Consider the following 17,361-nt stretch of genomic DNA (forward strand, 5'->3'; position numbering starts at 1 on the left):
TAGAAAAGTATGTTAGGTTAGGTTTGTACTGCTATCAGTTAAGTGGGCTAGGTTAACACTGCGACCCTTACAGAAACGAATTGCTACTAGAAAAGTGGGTTAGGTTAGGTTTGAACTGCGACCCTTACAGAAAAGAAATGCTACTAGAAAAGTGGGTTAGGTTAGGTTTGAACTGCGACCCTTACAGAAACGAAATGCTACTAGAAAAGTGGGTTAGGTTAGGTTTGAACTGTGACCCTTACAGAAACGAAATGCTACTAGAAAAGTGGGTTAGGTTAGGTTTGAACTCCGACCCACACAGAAACGAAATTCTACTAGAAAAGTGGGTTAGGTTAGGTTTGAACTGCGACCCTTCCAGATAAGAAATGCTACTAGAAAAGTGGGTTAGGTTAGGTTTGAACTGCGAACCTTACAGAAACGAAATGTTACTAGAAAAGTGGGTTAGGTTAGGTTTGAACTGCAACCCATACAGAAACGAAATGCTACTAGAAAATTTTGCTTTGCTTTAATAGGATAGCAAGATTTAAACATTTGGTTATAATTTTACATTAAAATGGAGTTCTAATTTTGGTGGTCATTTACTATTTTTGGGTTTACAATGATTATTTTGGTGTCATTTTATTTAATAGGATAGCACGATGTAGAAATTTGATTATCAATTGACATTAAATTGGGGTTTGAAATTTGGTAATTATTTACAATTTTTGGGTTAATAATGATTAATTTGGTGTCATTTCCTTAAATAGGATAGTAAAATGTAATAAAATTGGTAATCATTTCACATTAAAATGGTGTTATAATTTTGGTGATCATTCATTATTTTAGGGTGGTAAAGTAGATTTTTTTACAAATACAAATACAAATACAAATACAAAATCGTTTATTTGTCCAACATAGGTATGAATAGTACATAAGTACAGATCTTATAGTATTACTGTTGTATCACTATGTTGTGCCATAAGGCGTACAATTTTTTGTCATTAATGGACTGTGACTACATGCTGTGCACAGTTACCATTAATTATAGTCTAACAAAAATTCGCTTACACTATAATATGTTTTGTCAACTAAATATTTAAAAACTTTACTTTTAAAACTTGTCATATCCTCTAAATTTCTTAAAAATTCGTGGGGCCATTCCAAATATACTTTTCCTATATAATGCTGTTTTGGAAGGCATTGAATTTTTTTTTTTGGTATTAAATTTTATTAAATCTGGTGATCAGTTAAATAGCAGCCGTAATCATTGGCTAATTAATATAATTATACTGTATACTTACTTAAACCAAAATTGACGGCACTGCATACAATTTTGTTTTAACAAAGGAAGCGTCGTCTTCTATTTGAGATATATGAAAAAAAATTTTTTTTTCTAATATTAAGTACTAGTTTCATTTCACTCATAAGGAAAATAAGGGTTGAATTCAAGTTAAGTTACAAACTTTCGGTTTAATTACCGTGAACTTAATGTGTAATAATTCAAACCAATAAGAGCGTAATCAGTTCGTGGCGTAGCGCCGCTCAATGTGTTCAGACCCTAACTTCCGGAACCGACTGTCAACTGTCGGAACTGAACGGGCCGGAATCTCGGGCATAATTCCGACTGTGACGTCATAGCTACTGGAGGCGGGTAGCGGGGCCATGGTCAATACCATCTAACTCAGGTATTCTTACTGCGTCATCAATCATCATCGTCACAACTCTAAGTGCCAGTTGCACCAACCACATTTGACAGACTGATCACCGTCAGCCGGCGCGCCCCGCGCCTTTACTATGAAACTTTCCATACATAAAAATTTAGCGAACTCTTTAACGTTCGTAACAGTTTGGTGCAACCGACCCTTACTCAATCTAAGGTAACGGACACATTACGTTCTTCTATCTTCTCTGGTAGTTTTATCTACCTGATGGTAAACAATTTAGCCCATGGACAATATGGACATCACAGAGGTGCTGCAAGTGCGTTGCCGGCATTTAAGATTTTTGTGTAACCCACTTCGCCCAATTTGCCAAAATATTAGGTTCCATCGCTATACTACACAAATAAAAAGTAATCAGCGGGTTATTTATTACAATTATTACAGTTACCTAATAAAGTCCATATGTGACGTTATCTATGAAAAGGGACCTTATTCTCGATGGCGCTTACGCCATTATTAACGATATTCCGATATAAATCCAATGCCACGCGACGCTGTGCGGCGTAAGTATCATCGACAATAAGGTCCCTTTTCGTACCATTATGTAAACCCCATATATCCAAATATTTCCTAGGTACCGTAAAACGGGGTGAGTAGGTTTCGCGGGGAGAGTTGGGTTATGAATGGGGAGAGAAGGTTTGAGAGGGGGGTGAGAAGGGATTTTAAGGCTACTGCTACAAAAATAATGTATTCCAATTTAAAATGGGGCTATAGTAATACGCATAATAAAAAAATCGATCCAACAATCTTCCAAAATCACCTTTGTATGAAAAACCCTCTCACCCCAAATACGAGGCACTACGGGGTGAGGTGGGTTTTCCTCTTTATCGTCAAAGTTATGAAATGGAACTACCCAATGAAATAAAATACAAACTAAAATACAAACCTCCGAACCACTTACACCATTCAGTTTTCACATGTAAAAATAAAATTTTATCGAGGTTTGAAAGTCAAATTTCACCCATCTCACCCCATTTTACGGTACTTTAATACTTTGTTTACGTCTATTTATCTCTCTAGAGAGTTACATACAGCAGTATTTTTTTTGGAATCCGCTAGTTATTTGCCAAAATATTTGTTAAATTGCTTTCCTTAATATCGCAAATAAAAGTGAGCAGTACGTACCTATAACAACACTATATTTCCTCTTAGGTATATGAAAATGAAAATATTTATTTCAGACACCAGGTATCCATATTTTTGTCTACAAAACTAAATATTAGTAGTATTAGTTGGTAACAAAGAAATATAAAAACTATACAGATAAACTCTAATGTTAGTGTTAGTAAAACATATAATGCTCATTGGATCGAACATGCATTGTCATCCAGTGAGTTATAAGAGGGCTATCGACCCTTTCCGCAATCACCTACAGGAGTGTGTTGGTGCTACCCCGCACGCGTTGCCACAGGGACGCCACCCTCTTGCGCAGCACTGCGTGGAACCCGTCTGTGCTCCACTCGGCGAACATTCCCGACGCGCTGCATCGCCAGGGCAGCCCCAACAAACCCCTGAAGGCGTTGTTATACTGGACACGCAGAGCACTAAACGTTTTTTTGGTGTAGTTGCTCCACAGGTTGCACGTGTACAGGTTTTGGCAGTACGTTTTGAATAGTGTAATTTTGACCTCACGGGAACAGCGTGCAAATATACTTTATACTTTGTTTCTCGAGAATCATTACGTTTTTAAACATGCATTCCCACACGAGGGAATTTTGAATGGTACCCATAAGCGTGAGTATGAGTATAAATAAAGGATGACACGCTATTAGGCTAGACCGGGCCGTGCCCGGGCCGAGGCGTCAAACATTATTATTTTCTATGGCGGCTGATCGGTGACCACGTGGTGCTTTCCATAGAAAACGAAGCGCTGGAAGCTCCGGCCCGGGCCCGGTCTAACGCGAGTCATCCTTAAGGCATATAGGTATAGCTATACCGTCAAATGGGGTAACTGAGTACAGTATTATGGCTCTAGATCTGATAAAATTAAAGTAACCTAAGGAAATGGCATAGGTATCTCTATTTCAAATGATATGTCTGGCATTATCGTAACAAATTAGAATAAGTAGGTAAGTATTTACGGCAGTTATTTGGATTACATGTTTGTATACTGAAATATCGTTATTTACATCATACATTATAAGGATAACATATGTATATACATTGTAATATAAGTACCTATATCTTTGCTTTTGCCGTTGATAACCTTTACTCTGACCGAGTTTCCGAAATCAAGGCCTTTGACTGCATAATACTTAATAATATTACGTACCTAGGTATATAATGTATAAGTCTATGTATATAATTACTCATATGACGTTCGTAAATAAACCTTGTTCAAATGCTTGATAAGCTATTTTGAGGGGATTAATTGTTACCTCTGAAGTACCTACTTACTTATCGTTTTTGGACGCTTTTTGCGGAGAGTCCCACAAACTATTACGGGTACATTTTTCAGGCAACCTCATATATAGGTGGTATCCAGGAGATTTGCCGTTGTTGGAGACTTTAACCAATGCTTAAAAAGTACCAAAAGAAACCATAAGTACCTACATTGTCATACCCGAATATTAGATATCGTTAGGTGACATTGAAGAGTTGTTAAAAATAATTCGATAATTTGGCACTTTTTTTAATAAATCGGTAATAATAGACTTTTTTAATAATAATAATAATAACCCCGCGGGTGCCGAATGTGGCGAGCTGAGGGTGAGCGGCGACACCGCGGACCCCTATTCCAGAGGGCCCTGTCATCTGGCCCTCGCCTCTGTGCTTGCCTTGATTGGCCGGCCAGAGTGGAGTCGCAAGAGCGGGACCTATGCTCCAGGTTGGAAGTGTAAAATGTCATAACGCCGGCGGCCTGCTGAACGGATCACCGGGATCTAGCTACCGCAGACTCACCTCTCGACAACCTTACAGCCGCTCCGAAGTGTTGCCCTATTGTCGCACTGTGCGTGCGGCCATTGCGGGGCCCACTCAATGAGTTGGCGAGTCACCACCTGTCATTTACAATTTTGAAACTGATTGTCACGGCAGGTATCCGCTAGTCTCTCCCATAGTCCATCCAACTCTCAAATCTATAGCCCATGACCTTAGTTCCCATCGCAGCACAAAAGTGCTGCACTCCAATAGTCTTTGCACATGGCGGGGACCATCTCCGGATGTATCACATTGTGCGTTCGGAGATGGTATCCGCCACGTGTATCCCTTGCTTTTAGATTAAAGTGTCTTAAAGGGCCTCTGCGCTGTTGGCTTCGGCCCCACGTACGCCTCCCAAAGGTCCGGGACTCCATGGTCCCGAGGTATGGAAAAGACATACAAATAATAATAATAATCGGTTCAAGTCTCCCGGACTTCCCCTACATATACGTAAATAAACAAAATAGTAATAATCCAAGTTCATGAGACATCAAAAAAACCTGCTATTAAAGTCTCCGAATGGTAGTCCCATTAACACTGTAGTACGAACAAGCCTTCACCTTAGTGATTCATCGCAGGTATAAAGTAGTTGGCCGTGCCAAGTCAACCATAGCAAAAGTACTATATGGCGGATTTATTATAACCAGAGAGGTGTTTTAATAATAGTTATTTACGATATAAGTGCGTAAAATAGGAAATTCGCAACGAGTGTCGAATTTTAAAAGCCGAAGGGAGTGTTTTAAATCGACATGAGTTCGCCAATTAGCAAATAATATTAAGTGCCGATTAGCTCGCTTTCTAAATAAGGAAGGTAGTAAGTAGAGGTCACCGGGGACCGTAGGGCTGGCTCGTTCCTCGCCCAACGGATCGGCATAGCCATCCAAAGGGGGAACGCAGCCAGCCTTATGGGAACCCTTCCACAGGGTTCGGACCTGGGTGATCTAGCCTAATATATACATATTCGGCTAGATCACCCACATTATGTTATATATATTTTTTTAGGTATTAGTTTTAGTTTTTTAGGTAGTTTTATAATTTTAGGTTAATTTTATTCTAAGTTTGTTTTTAATTATGTTTATGGTTTTATAAAATAAAAAAAAAACAGTAGAGTTATTAATTTGTGAGTTATAGTAAATTGTCCTATAATATTTATTATTTGTATCTCCTTGGATATCACGGGCCTATAATCCCGGTTTTTTGATAGGCTTGCGTGGGGACACAGATCCAACACGTAGAGGCCCCTTGGAGAGCTTTTATGTCATGTAGAACGCCTGCTGGAACCCGTTCACAGGTGCAACAATAGACACCCGTGAACCGGTCTCAGCAGGCATTGGGACTATTGTAGAAAAAGAGAACAGTATACCGGTCTATGGATTGAAGTTTGGGTGGACAATGAGACTGGGCTATTGTAAAAGAGGTCCGGACACCTGCCATAACAATGTTAACACCGTCATCGAGGCAGGCGGTGACTCGCCGCTGACTAGATGGGCCCCTGAAACTGCCGTCGTAAAGACGACCAGGAGCAACATCGGTGTGAGCGGCTCAGGGGTGTCGAGAGGTGAGCGCCGCTTTCTACCCAGTGGCTGTTACCAGCCACTGTGCCAACTCGCGTCTTATGCATCTTTCACTTCCACCCCTGGAGCATATAGCTCTAGCGACTCCTCTCTGGACGGCTAATGAAGGCAAGCCAGAGCTGAGAGTCCTGCGGGTCCCCTTGGGGTCCACTCCGACCGACGAAGACACGCCGGAGACGGAGACCCTGACCGACTCTCGGGAGCACTCGGGTCCGTGGGGTCGTTACTCCCCAACAGCTCGCCACAAGCTGCCCTGCGTATATTTATTTATTATTATTTGTATTTAATATAAAAAACCTTACCTTTCTCTTTAATGGCCGCCGACTTCCCCTTTCCCCTCTTATTCCTCCGTACCACGACCTTAGACTTGTGTTTCACGTTGTATATCTGGTTCGGAGCGTAGATCTTCGTCCCGTCATGACCGTGGCTTTGAGGCTTCACTTTCAGCACGTACGTTGGGTACTTGTGTCCATATCCATGCCCACCTTGTCCGTACCCGTGACCACTCTGGCCATAACCATGCCCACTCTGACCATAACCATGGCCACTTTGACCATAATTATGATCAGAATGCCCACTATGACCATAATGTGGTTTATGATAGCATGGCTTGTGATTGTAGTAATATTTATGCCCCGATTTCTTCCCGTACCCGTAATCTCCGTGGTATTGATAGCCGTGGCTATTGTCACAGCCGTGGTCATCATGACCATGACTGTGGTCGTGACCATGCCCGTATAAAGATTGAAAGAGGGCGTCTAAAGCTTCGTAGTATTCGGGAGAATGAGTGGGGGTGGGAGGATGGTATATGAGGGGAGTTTTAAGACATCTGTTGGCGTTTTGAGCTAGGATTAGTAAAACTGGGAAAGCCTGGATTACACTGCAGACTGTGTCGCCGCTAATTGTCATTTTATCACTTTTCGGTCCAAAAATTTATCGAACAATACAGTCATAAATAGTATAAAATGTGTAAACGTTTGATGCTATCTTGCCAATATTACCAATGAGTAGATACGAGTAGTTAGATATTATTTTAATAAAAATAAGTTTATTATTATTTATTAAGCGCGATTTTTAGTTTCAAACAGATGTATGGCTCGATTATGACTGACCAGTCTTGGGTTAAATAATAAACTCATTGTGGAAAATTGGGTTATCTATAAAATCGGCAATTTTCCGATTCATATAGAAATAAAACTATACTGTTTGGCAATGGGTAATTTTGGTAACAAACAAGTGTGATGCAACATAGATGTGGCCTATTTTTTTATTAATGACATATAGTAACAGCACCAGTCATGGGACATTTAAGAGGAAATTTGGAGTATTTATGATATTTCCCTTATAAATGTAAATGGTCTACCGCTTAGCGTGTTAAAAGATGAAAGTCCTATCCGTCTTTCATGTTTTAGGCGTGTTGTATCAAAGATACTGCAATTAGTTTCCACATACTTAACAAATTAAAACTATGCTTTTTTTCTCCAGTCATGGACACCAAAGCTCCAGTAATGGGCCCCCGGTAATGGACGTGGATCCAGTAATGGGCCCCCTATAATGGACATTGCTCTATCAGTATAAAATATTGAAATGGGGAATAAGTTACAGCAAAAAAATCAATTTTTGGTATAAGCTTTTATCGCAGAATGTATTTTTCTTTCCACAGCCAATTATTATTGTATTAGATCCATCGAGACAATTCTAATATACCCAAACACAATTAGTTAGGGTTTATTGCGATAAAGTTCCCATGGCCACCTCCTGTCTCCATCATCAGATCAGGTCCATGTTATCATAATATTGCATTATCATCCGATTTGCATACTTAATTACGTACTTACACAAAATTTCAACTGAATCGGAAATCGAAAAGTGGCTCAAATTCAGCTACCAAGATTGGACCCATACTAACTAACAGGGCAAGTTAAATAAAAGTTTGGAAAAACGATATTAATTTATCCGAAGTCCGAGAATACGTCCTGAATGACATATTTCGTAACTACATTTTACTTCTGTATTGTTTGAAGCGGTGGTGGCCGAGTGGATATGACGCCCGACTTTCAATCCGGAGGTCGCGGGTTCAAATCCTGGCTTGTACCAATGAGTTTTTCGGAACTTATGTACGAAATATCATTTGATATTTACCACTAGCTTTTCGGTGAAGGAAAACATCGTGAGGAAACCTGCATACATCTGCGAAGAAATTCAAAGGTGTATGTGAAGTCCCCAATCCGCATTGGGCTAGCGTGGGGACTATAGCCCAAACCCTCTCGCGCATGAGAGGAGGCCTGTGCTCAGCAGTGGGACGTATATAGGCTGAAATGATGATGATGATGATGATTGTTTAAACATGAAATTATGGCATGGCAAGCATCATTCTGTCAATTGTCCCATCATAGGAGGTACGCAGTTTTACAGCTCCTATAATGGGATTGGGCCAAATACCACTATTTTTTTTACATCTGTGGAGTCATAACATAGTGTGTTGTATACCTTATCTCATGGTAAATGCAATGAACAAAACTCATTCTAGTTTTCATCAAGTATTAATTAATTACAATTTAATAAATTAACTCACCTCTCTTAGCGAAGTTGTTAAGAATACGTAGTGGTATTTTTTTTCAGTGACACGACAACTTTTGGGTTGACGCCAATTTCTTAAAAAACAACCAAATTTAATGAAACTTCAAACTGAAACAGCTCTAGGACTCTTATTTATGATAATATACAGCCAGTGTTTATAAACTACTTTTAGATACATATTTTAGAGGAATTATGTTTTTTTGTCCCATTACTGGTTCCACGTCCATTATAGGGTATACTACTATAATTGTTTCAAGGTTGGATATATATATGTAAGTAATACAATACAATAAAATGAACATTGCCTAATAGTTATTTATTACAACCATTTTATTAGTAAGCAAAGCGCAATGAGATGTAGGGGAGACCGAGGTGATTTGTGACAGAGCAGAGTTGTGACATCGTCGATTTTTTGGAGTCTATAAACTAGAAAGTATGTAGGTCGCAATAGCGCACGTTTCTTAGTTCAAGTTACGTGCTAACAAACGCACACTGTTGCGACCTAGTTTCTAGTTAATAGATTCCAAAAAATCGACGATATCACAACTCTCCTCTGTCACAACTCACCTCGGTCTCCCCTACCTAATACCCTTTTCAGAATAAGTGCGATCAAAAACAAACTGTACGTAGGGGAAAGTCAGGCAGAACTGATCCATTAGGTAAAACGGACCTATACAATTTTGGAAATCATTACAACTATAAATACTGGCTTATGTCTGCTGGATATACTTATCTAAGTAAGAGTAAGCCACCATTGATTTATGGTCAGAGTGATTATTTAGAAAAAAGTGCGTTTTACGTACTTATCTTGATGTAAAACAAGTTTCTTCAAACAAAAACGTCACTTTTGACACTTGTTCGACACTGACATATCCAATCCATATCGTTTCAATATCTAGTATTTGACGTATCTCATTGTTCGAATACGGCTGTTAGTTTCTTCCCGCGAAGGAAAATTACCAATATATCGTAAGTGCCTGTAACACAGAATTATAAGTTGTTTATTACTGACTCTTCCAGAGATGACTAAAGGTCAGTCAGACCCTGGGAGTTAAGTGATTAACATACTAGAACACCATCAGTAGTTTCTCAGAAAACGTAAGGTAAGGTAAAAATAGTTTTGAAGTAAGTAATCATTATCTATGTAAGGTTAGTCGATGAGTGATGGCAGGTGGATCAAAGTGCATGTTGATGGATTGTTGAACGATTTCGGATGAAAGAAGCGACTGGCGTCCGTTAGCACGTTGGGTGGACGACATTCGGACGGCATTTATGGCATTAAGTTCGCCTTTTGTGCAATTCATCATTCATAGGCCTTTTCGTCTATATCAGACGATTTATGGTGTAACACCGTTTTTGGTGGCTAAATAGACCGATGCGAGATCGACATGGTCTACCACAGGTCTGTCAAGAGAAGTTTGCGGAAACCGGTAAAAAAAATATGCAATAAAGTTTAAATAAATGAATAAAAAGTAGCGTGCACTAAAATAACGATGACTTATTGCAGGTTACATAATATAACAATCCTCTGCAGAACGTATTTAAACATGTCATAGAAACTTGAATCAGTTGCCTTTGAGGCCTCGCCTCACGTTGACCAAGCTTTGGCCTCCAAGCCACGCTCCACGCCCCACGCTCGCTCTAGCTCTACAGCTCAAAAGCTCTACTCACTACTACGGCATTTTCACTCTACCTCTGAAGCTATGCCTCCCCCTTACACTGCTCTCCATTAAATCGCGTTTTCGCGTTTATCACATATGCGAATTCACACGTCTCTCCGATGTACAGTAAAGGGCCAAAAAGAATGCACATCGAGCTTTAGAAAGAGGCAATCGGCTAATTTCGACTTCGTATAGCGATATCTGTGTCGCACACACCATGACGTTTGTTTTGTCAGTCATGGTTCAAATGCGAGAGAGTGCAGTCGCCTATCTAAGTCAATATATATATAGAGCTGCTAAAACCCCTATAAAATTAAATTTGTACTATGGCATCTATAGGGCAAAAAGGTAAGCCGTTACTCTACCAGTCACGCGAAATTATCCACAATGTTTATAAATATTTTTTATCTGAAGCCAACCAATTTAAAAGACATGATGATGTTAATGTAAGTAATTATTTTAAGAAGGTTCAACAGAGATTTGTCATTACAATATTACACTTTTTGTCGATCTTATATAAAATATATATTTATGAAGATTATTTTTCCCTAACAAGAATATAGCAATAATTAAAAATAGTTACATCGTGTTTTACAGCTCTATATATTTCACGTGAAATCAAAACAAAACAACAATAAAGTACTTAGTTCTAAATTCAAATTCTGATAAACGACTAACCTAAAAATTGATGTACATGGAAATGAGCATTCGTTTGTATTCGGAAATGCGATGATTGCCGATGTGCATTCTTTTTGGCCCTTTACTGTATGATCGTGACATATATTATGTGCATCTCGCACTGTCTTCCGGTTTATTATAATATCCAAGGTATAGCTGGTCAAGCAAATTTTGTCAGTAAAAAAAGGCGTGAAATTCAAAATTTCTATGGGACGATATCCCTCCGCGCCTACATTTTTCAAATTTGCCGCCTTTTTATACTGACAAGATCTGCTTGACCAAGTATAAAAATAGATCCTGTCAATTTCCGTCAACTTCAGATGACATCATCATTTAGGTAATTTAAGTCATTTTTCTCTAATGACGTTTCCAAGAAGCGGGTTCGCCGGCTGACGCGTTTTGACCGTGAGGGATTTTTATTGCCATCTCGTCAACTTACATTACTTACTTTAGTTATAAATGTTGAATAGTCAATACAGGTAGCCTTGCTTCCGGCAGATAACGGATGTTGGTCATTTCATGTTGTTTTAATGACTAGTGGCTTCGCGAATCCCCATATCTCTGCCATTTTGAAATAAATCCAAAAACAGAATAGGCAAAAAAATCTATATTCAACCCATCATGGTGACCCCCATGATGGCTTGAATTGAATTAAATTGAATATAGATTTTTTTGCCTATTCTACTTTTGGATTTTGGATTTTTTCGCTCACTTGAGCGACATTAAAATGGCACGGAAGGCTAAGCCAAAATTCATAAACTGACAAAAATATGTAACAATTTGAAAAGTTTATTTTGTTCTGCTTATATAGGTAGGTACTTGCGATTATACAATAGGTACAAATACTCGTAAGTTAGGTACACTATTTTCTGATTTATGGTTATGGTCACCAACAAACGTATCAAATATAGGTATAATTTAAATGAATTATTGCTCGTTAAAATTAATAAATACTCGATAAGCTGCTATATATCTGTTATTAGTAGGTGCCAATTATAAATTTAATAACGAATTGGTTGAAAATAATAAAATACACTTGCTACACAGACAGGCCTTCGCTTTAGTGATTTCAAACAAAATCATATAATAGCACTTCAACTTCTGCGGTTCCATATAAAATAGTGAATTACAGTCATCACGCTATAAGAAAAATAACTGTTTTGCAAAACCGAAGTGATCCCACAAGTGTTCCGTGAAAGTTTTGTACGGAACACTCAAAACATATGTTATGTCAGTGCCGCCGTTGGAAAACTCAACAAAATCATATGAAGAAAAATTTATGGATGATGGTGCCTCGCATAATTTATCTTGTGACAATAACGCGTACCTCTATAGGTACATTAACGACACAGATTGGGAACCATACTGCCCCGGCCTTTTATACAAAATATTTTGGACTTTCGTGGATATCGACGCAGTGTTATCTATTGTGACTGTGATTTTGGGAACACTTTCATGGGTTCTAATAGCAAAATGGAGACATTTTAGAAATTTCACGTTTATAAACATTTTACTCGCTAACGGAACAAATATGCTCATTATTAGTAGCTTTTTTGGCGATGATTTTTATTTTAATAGTGCAATGTGGAGTTTTCTAGACGATCTGAGCCTCATTGTATTGCCTCTTTGGCAAGTTTTAGCAGCTTATTCTTTTTACGTTCATATAGTTAAAATCTTCAGTATTCATTCATCTCGGATATACTTATACACCATAATCTTTGCGTGGATAACACCCGCCGTAGCAATCATATTTTACGGCGAGGTAGAATGGAAATATATTGAGTATGTACTAATAACATCGACATTGGTGAATGTTTTGTTATATTTGAGGGTTCTTTATGTTTTGGGGTCGTCGACAAAAATTCGGAGTAGTTCTCAAAGTGCCGCTTGTCGCAAAATACGTATTGCGACCTTTATTCTCGTAATAAGCGGTACTATGACCAACATGCCTGGTTTCATAGGGGACAGGGTCAAGACAAAACCGGAATTGGATTATTTGCCTGACGTACTTTACGTGCTGCAGTTGTTTCTGAGCAAGGTGCTATTTTTGATGCTGAAACGAACCCCTTCCTTAACTCTACTTATCTAGACGATGACGGCCCAATAATACCCCAACATTCACCTCTAAATTAAAACACTTGAAAGTTTTCCTAAACTGAATACTTACCATAATTGAAGAAGAAGTCTAATCTTATCAGGACCAGGGCTCCATGCATGTGTGGCTTATCTTACAAACTAAATTGGCCAGGCTTGTGATCAAGTGGTAGGACTCTACACTGCGAAGAGTAGCAACTCAGGTTCTTTAGAGAGAGAGAGAGGTATATTATTAAAGCAAACAACAGAATAGATTTTAAGGCATTTATTAACTGAAAAATTGATTTTATATTATTTTGATTGAGAGGTTTTGTTTTAGTTTGTTTTGTTTTAGTCCCTAAAACTACCTGCCTCGTCTTACCCTAAAGTCTCGACCATGGGTTCGTAACCTACATAAACTGGAAAAGTACCCACAATAACAACCAGCGAGCCTATCAACGCGATTTGATTTAGGACGAAACGAAAATCTAAATCTCATACTAAAAGACTAAAATCTCTGAATAAATTCAAAGCTATTTGTACAAATATTTGCAAAGCTAGGTGTCCCTACTAAAAATGAATATAAACAGAATCAATTCATTTGAATTTCTTTGACGTGAAGGCTTGCAGAAGCGAAGGCTCCATGACCGCATAGATCCTGTAAATTATCTAAGCAGTAGTATTCTGACAGACAATGCCTAAGTTTTACATGCTTCCTTTTACAATTTATACCCGCAAACAAAACCAGATTAAAGCCCATATATAAATACATACAAATAAATTATAAACTGTTCAAGTTTCAATCATTATTTATAAATGGTTTTGAACACAGAATGCAGGAGAGGTTCTCTTACCCCCACAGACTTACGGCTTCGTTAAACTATCCGTTGTTCACCATATCATGAAATCTGAACAGGTTTTTGGCATACTTTTTTACGCCAGGCCTTATTCTTCTTACAAGGCTTCATTCTAATTTTATTCACATTTTATAAATCACTCAATTTTTCTTGAGCAAAAGCACATTATTTTTCATTATTTCATTATTTCATTATTTCAAATCTCTTTTAGAATCAAAATTTCCATGTTTAATATCAATAGCACATAATTTCATATTGCCATAGTTGAAGCTTTTTTATTTAATATCACTCTATTTTAAAGAAGATCATAGAAAACAATTCATTTGCTCAAAAGTTATTTGGAAGAGATAAGTTCACCTTTATACAAATGATTAATGTTATTTTTCCTGTTTTGTTTTGATTTTTGTACAATAAAGTGTTTTTCTACTACTACTACAATAAAATTCGCATTGCCAAAATATTCTAAAGTAAAGACCAGTATTAAGTTTTTCAAATTAAAAGAAAACACAACTTTATGAATTTATAATAAACACTCACCCGGAGAATTGAAGGCTTCTATGAAGTGGGTAGCTCAGGATTCCCTGGCCCCGCTCTGATGCTCGGCTACCTGGCCCTTGTAGCTCTGCAAGCAGCTCCCGTTGCCCGAAGTTGTTCGGAGAATGCCCGCTAGGGCTCAGCTGATGTCCTAGGGCTCCTCTGGACTCCAGAGGCTCCGCCGTAGGTCTTCGGTGACTCCACTTCGCTGATGGTCTTCTGTCTTCTGTGGCTGGCGTCCCGGGCTGCGCAGGCTCCGCTAGGGCTCCGCTTCGGTCCCTGGGGCTTCTCTGGATCTCTTCCTTCTTCTTGGTTCTTTTCCTGGAGCTCTTCTTGGTTTGGCTGCTGTAGACTGAATGAATCTCCTAGGCTTTTGGCCCGTCTATTTATACCCCCTAAATTTTGGTATTATTTTGTTTTGTTCGTAACCATGGTTACAATCGTCGACTTCGTCACCATCGTCACCATCGTCGCCTAAAATATCTTTGTACTCTTCTAACAACCACATCATGCATTTTTTTTAGCTAGGGAGTGCAAGCAAATTTGAACTTTATATATATGAAATTAAGGTCCATTTTTCAATGACCCCGTATACTGCAAATTTTCCTATGAAAATTGTTTTTCTTACTTTTTACAAAAATTACTAGTTTTTAAGTGATTTTTTTAAGCTAAATTGGATGTATTTATTTTTTATCTACGATTTTCAATAAATTTCTTCCATCAAAACTCTATACTTTTGAAGTAATGGACAAAAACAATCTAACATTTTATTTGCATGTTTATGTGGAGTTTTTTAGTATTTCCACTCTTATTTATGGCTAAAACTAATTCTTAAGCTTATAATCTAATTTACTATGGCATTATTTAACAATACAAACACTATTTTCATGTTTTTTTTTACAACTGAACTTTCCTTGCAAAATTCCATTAGTACTAGTAAAAATGTGATCTTTTATTATTTAAATGTCCCATTTTTATATACAATATGCTTTATAAATTGACTAGAATACACTACTCTCATACTTCCAAATTCCCCTAGTCTCACAATGGCATACAAAATTAGCTTTTCTTGGTCTATATTCATACATAAATATACTCAAGAATTATATGCAAATTTTAGCTTTTAAGACATTATAAAATTTCAATGCCTTACTTAATTACATTCTACATAAATGAATCATGATATGCTTCTATAGTCTTAACAATTATTAGCAAGAACAGGTTCTCATTTTTCAATTTATTTGCTTATTCCATATATGTATGAAGGAAATATTTATTTTAATGGATTGACTAATTATTAAATTCCTATGTACCATACACATATAATGACTCATTTTACAATGAAATTATGTATATCAGTTCTCTAGTTTTGTAGAAATTAACAAAATTAAGTTTTTTTTTATATCAAGCGAACACTAATATTGTCATACTTAGCCATAAGTGATGTCTACAATGTCTTATGTAATCCATATATCTTTCTATCAATTTATTTATGTTTACAGTTTATATAAAACATCTCTACATATAATCAAACTTATAATTAATTAGTTTAATGATAACAGAGAACATTTTTATGAATAAATTTATTTTTCCCAATAATTCTTTTCTATGTAAAAACATCTTTATATGTAACTAAATGCCCATAACTTTGATGAATGAGCACAGAGGTCATCTGTCTCGTTTCAATGCTCAGAAGTCACAGAACGCTTTGGATGGAGACCATTGAACGATGGTGCAATAGAAAGCCGGGATGCTTTGAATAATACGATTACCTACTACTGTTGTCTACTATACAGGGCGTCCCACAGCTATGCCACATGGAGGGTAAGTACCCTGAATATTGTAGATGGAACATTTTGCTGAAAGAAGACATTATTTTAATTTAAAAAACAATTTAAACTGCATTCATAGATTTTTAAATAATTACATGGTTGAACCGGGAATCGAACCCGCTACACGGAAAAAAATAAACACCCTGTAGCTTTTTCATACCGATCGAAAGGCTTCATCATAAGGATTATTTTTTGCTAAATAACATAGTGTCGGTAATAAAAAGAAACCCATGAATTTTAACATTTTTAATTCAAATTAACCAATTTAATTTATCAAATGCTCAAAATGAGTGTCATTCTGTTGAATACAAAGCCGCTCTCTTTTGATTATTCGTTAAATTTCACATCAAATGTTAAAATTCATGGTCTTCCTTTAGTTTCTGACACTATGTTATTTAGCAAAAAATAATCCTTATGATGAAGCCTTTCGATCGGGATGAAAAAGCTACAGGGTGTTTTTTTTTTCTCGTGTAGCGGGTTCGATTCCCGGTTCAACCATGTAATTATTTAAAAATCATGAATGCAGTTTAAATTGTTTTTAAAATTAAAATAATGTCTTCTTTCAGTAAAATGTTCCATCTACAATATTCAGGGTACTTTCCCTCCATGTGGCATAGCTGTGGGACGCCCTGTATATGTAGTCTGTCTATAGAAGGTAGTCCATAGTGACCATCAACTTGCCTCTGGGTGGACTGTTTTTCCGGGGATGCCAAAGACATGTATCGAAGGTTGGGGGGGGGGGGAGTGAAAAGCGACTACTTAAGTGTTGGTATATGATCAAATGAAAGAAATGTGGCGAAGTTCACATAAGTGCCTCCAGAAATAGTGATGTCAGTATTGTCTGGGGCTTTTTGTTATTTTTCAGAATTTAGGTACCGTAAAACGGGCCGAGTAGGTTTCGCGGGGAGAGGTAGGTTATGAATGGGGAGAGAAGGTTTGAGAGAGGGGTGAGA

At 37.6% G+C, this 17,361-nt stretch overlaps 1 protein-coding gene across 1 annotated transcript in view; it reads right to left on the reverse strand.

Moving 5' to 3' along the window:
• The window catches only part of LOC134669492 (uncharacterized), a 245,804-nt gene that overhangs the window by 35,784 nt on the left and 192,659 nt on the right, over positions 1 to 17,361 (reverse strand). The gene's annotated exons all lie outside the window — the stretch shown is intronic.

This window comes from Cydia fagiglandana, chromosome 1 (assembly GCF_963556715.1).
Source record: "Cydia fagiglandana chromosome 1, ilCydFagi1.1, whole genome shotgun sequence".
Lineage (NCBI taxonomy): Eukaryota > Metazoa > Arthropoda > Insecta > Lepidoptera > Tortricidae > Cydia > Cydia fagiglandana.